Source organism: Ipomoea nil, unplaced genomic scaffold (assembly GCF_001879475.1).
Source record: "Ipomoea nil cultivar Tokyo-kokei standard unplaced genomic scaffold, Asagao_1.1 scaffold1810, whole genome shotgun sequence".
In the NCBI taxonomy this organism is placed as follows: domain Eukaryota; kingdom Viridiplantae; phylum Streptophyta; class Magnoliopsida; order Solanales; family Convolvulaceae; genus Ipomoea; species Ipomoea nil.
The window spans coordinates 1-4,536 of NW_017618238.1; the positions used below are offsets into that span (position 1 = coordinate 1).

The 4,536-nt window shown below is 37.9% G+C and overlaps 1 pseudogene; it reads right to left on the minus strand.

Moving 5' to 3' along the window:
• Positions 1 to 1,900: 1,900 nt before the first annotated feature.
• LOC109192658 lies at positions 1,901 to 4,037 on the minus strand (annotated as a pseudogene).
• Positions 4,038 to 4,536: the final 499 nt, after the last annotated feature.

Here is a 4,536-nt window from a genome sequence, read left to right on the forward strand (position 1 = left end):
AACACAATTAAATATGAATATGCAACACAATTAATAATCATAAAATAATATGTTGGACTTTAAACTATAAGCTACCATGTATTAAAAAAATAGATACAAAATGATAGAAACTTAAAACAATAATCTACATGTATTTTTTTCAACATTTAACACTACAAAATGTGAATATGCAACACAATTAATAAGAAATATAGATTATGGTTACAAGGTGCACAATGGATTGCTGAAATCTACCACCTGTGATGCTATTGAGAAATATAGATCACTCATTAGGACAGTGTAATGGTTACAAGGTTGGTTGATCATGTTTTGGAAGCTCAGATTATGTGTGAAACGAATGCAGGAACAAAGGTTTTAATTTCCTCTAATGTCGTTAACACCTTCTGATTCAAGATTGCCTTTCAAGTTCAAAGAAAACAATTTTCTTTTATGCTATCATATGTCATGATAATAAATAAAAGTCAATGGCAAACACTATCACACGTGGATTATTTTTTAGAAGGCGGGTCTTTAATCATGGTCAAATTTACGTAGAAGTCAAGAGTAAGTAAATTTAGGAGATTAAAAATTTTGATATGTGGGGATATTGTACCATCTGTAAGTACGATTAAAAATGTCGTATAGAAAGAAGTTTTCAATAATGGATAATCCAATTGCATCAATAATTTCTAATTAGTAATTAGAAAAAAAAATGAAAAAATAAGAACATAGTCTGGGGGCGGATGTAGCCAAGTGGATTAAGGCGGTGGATCCACTATGCGCGGTTCAATTCCCGTCGTTCACCCATCGCATATATATGAAAAAAAAAAATAGATAGATATGTTACGATATGGATCTTAATTGTGTTATGTGACATCAATATTTGTATTGGATTCCAAGAATTTTTAGGAATTGATACTGCATATTTTATTTTATGTTTTGCGATATTTGCCCACATGGGTCATTGAATTTTGTCTACTACCTTGATTGGGGGAGATTCTACGAGTGTCTGCCATCTCCAAAAGCTCCAACTCGTTATCCCTTAGAACCCTGCCAAACAAAGAAGAAAAAAAAGTCAGTCACATACTCACATATAGGAGCATCATCTGTCCAAACTCCATTCACTTTAATCCGGTTCCTATTTCTTTTGATAATAGCGGAGTTGTGGTAAAATCGGGTGTTACAATCACCCACTCAAATCCACTTACATAATGATCATTTTTAATATACTAAAAGTTCATTTTTAATACATTGAATGTTAATTTATTTGTGTTGAAGGTCGTTCACTATTTGGTATAATATTTAAAAATGAACTTGCATATTAAAAACAAACATTATACTAAAAATGAACGTTTATCTATGGTCCACATAATCCACATTGCAATGTGCATCATGAAGTAAAACTACGTCGTATCATTTCATTTGCATATACGTTATAGTATGAGTTCTATTGTTTAGTTTCATTTTTTGCACGTTCAAGTATCATTTTAATTACACTCCAAGATCATTTAAATTTTAATTACATTATCATTTGATAATATATGTTATTACACTTATAACTTTGTTTATTAGTATCATTTTTCACATGCACTAAGGTGAAAAGGCCGCCGGAAATTAAAGGTTTGAAAGAAGAGAGGAAGATAGAAAAGCAAAGGGCTGGGACTCCATTTGGGAACTAGAGTTGGTGACACAAACTCCTTCTCCCAACAACAATAATCATGAGTATACATCTATATTTTCCAGTATTCCACCCACTCATGATTGCATTAATAATCTATCATAGGAGGAAAGAAATCACAATTACCATTTCATAAGAAACAAAATTTAACAATTACGTATAATTTTGAGATGTTTCAAACCTGCAAACCTCTACCTTCCTCCCACTCTTCAATTTCTTTAATTTATTAATTTATGTAAAGAATTTAAGAACTGTGCTCATAAGTTCTTATAGAAAATGTTGTACTGTATATATTATTATATGGTACTCTGTACAAGATTACAAAAATAAAAAAAAATTCAATGCCCATCGTCTTCTATTCTATAGGTTGGATTCCCCACTCTAAGGGACCCCCCACCCTCACACCGTAGTTCGTCTGCACTATAAAAAGATACAAATCACGATAATTCAATGACTCAATCAGCATGTAAGGCTAATTGCACCCAAATACTGTCAACACTGAACAAGCGAGCCCGTATCTTCTATTCTGTTCTATTTAATATGCACCCACAATCCCTTGCTGGGTACGCCACGGTGCACAACAAAGATCAAGTAATAGCCTGGTGGTGCAAGCTTGCCAGAGGACGGCGCCACGGCGGAGATGGTATCCTTGGCCACAGAGGTGAGTCCCAAAATCAGCATCCTTTGGCCCTCAGAGTACCCGTGAGTGGTGAAAGGCGGCGGATACATGGTAACCTTAATACTAGACATGTCCGCCGCATCATCTAGCTTGAAATGGATATTGAAATTCTTTCCATAAACCAATTCCGTTTGGGAAAGCTTCTCCACGATCTGCGGCCGAAACTTTTGCAGTGCGGGGGCTAAGTACGGCGGCGAGAATTTCTCGACGCGCATGTCGGTTGGGTATTTGGCTTTCATATCGTAGGAATCGTGGTGTTACTTCCCGCTACTAAGATCTTAGCGTCGGGCAAAACCGCAGAAGTGGAATGGTACATTCTGGCAATTTTTGTTGGTGTCAACTCAGTAAACCTTTCCCCTTTCGGTTTATCCGGGCTGTAAAGCACCGGAGTGAAATTTGGTTCCTCCGCCCCGTCCCAACCAGAGGTCCCGGTTTTCGCGCCATTAATTATGAGGACATTCCCATCGGGGAGAATCAACATATCTCCCATAACCCTCCCCGACGGCATCTCCTCAATTTCCCACTTGGCCCCTTCCTGATTCGCAACAATCCTGCCGCAATCCTTTAACGCCGGCGGAAATTGCCTCGGCGGATGCTCCGTGACCTTGAAGGCTTCGTGTGTATTGCCGCCGCAAACCAAAACCTCCGCCTTCACAAAATCATTCGCTTTGGTGAGTTTGAGAGGAAGAAGCGCGGATTGCCCCGAGGCCGGGTAGTTCCGGGACCCCCTGGCAGCTTAGGAAGCTCCCGAATCGTCTTTCCGGTTCTAGGGTTGAAAATAATGGAGCGATCGTTGGCGAAGAGGAAGACATTGCCGTCGGGGAGGAGGTACACAAATGGATACAAATTATTCTCCAGAAAGCCGTCGGTGGTTTCCTCGAGCAGCCGAAGCGGAAATTGTTTGTTCGGGAATTTAAGCTGATCTGGCGGGACAATTTCATAGTTGTGAGATTTTCTTCCTCCCACCACGATAAAATCACCATTTTCCAAGACTTGTTGAGAAGCATACCTGCCAGTTCAGTTCAACGTAGTAAATTAAATTAAATTAAATTATTAAGATCAGAATTTGAAAATAATAATGCTTACCATCTGTTTGCAGAAAGTCCAACATCTTCCTTGAAATCGCATAAATCGCAGGGTTCCAGGATTCTAATTCCTCGAAAACCTTTGTCGTAGCCTCCGGTGCTTATCAATTTTCCGGTGCTCGACAGCCCTCCCGACGAGCACCATGTATTCAGGCTCAACTAAACATACATGCATAAAAACAATATAATTAATTAATTAATGAAATAAATTGTACCCAGGCCAGGCCAGTATTATATATATACCTTGAGTGTCTTGACAACTTTAGCGGTGTCGAGATCATAGGTAACGCCATGAGCCCAGCAGTCTTCACGGCCCTTATCATCTTTTCTGCACCACTTAGGATTCTGCATCAGTGCGGAGCGACCAAGATTAATGGCGTCATACCAGACAACCCTGTTGTTTGTCATCAACTGCATGTGCATGGCGGAAACACCCACGTTTTCAGTTACAGTTTGCCAGCTCGAGGCTGAAGGATTCATCTCCAAATCTGGTTTCCCATAGGCGCTGCAAACAAACAATACAAGAACATAATAATAAGCTACTGTTATTGACGCCATTGGAGAAACACGATCTTTTATTTATATCTAGCTTCTCCAATGGACTAATTCTTTTTATTTATTTCGATTTCGATGTTCGATGTTCGATGTTCGATGTTCTTCGTCCTGCCTACCTCTTCACATATATATACTTGCATTATTGCGCTACTCAGATTCAATGCCTACAATTATGGATATCCACTATTATTATATACAAACAAACTACCTAGCTCTTGCCTCATGCCCATCAATTTTATTTTCTCAGCTCTCCCCTCCCCTCCCCTCTTCTTTTTATTTTATTAAAATGTTAAGTTAATTAAATTCATTGACATTTTTACATAATGCAATCAAACATTAGAAAGGAAAATGCATGTTTTTTGGAAATTAAAATAACTTATTTTTCAAGAAGTCATTTTTCTTGCGCAGAAGCCATTTTTCTATCGCTTTCTAAATGAACCCAAAGAAATTTATGATGCAATCCAGACTCTTATAGTTTATTTTGCTTTCAATTAGTTTATTTTGCTTAGTTTATGAACCAACGGACTTTCAATTAGTTTATTTTGCTTTAAATCCAGACT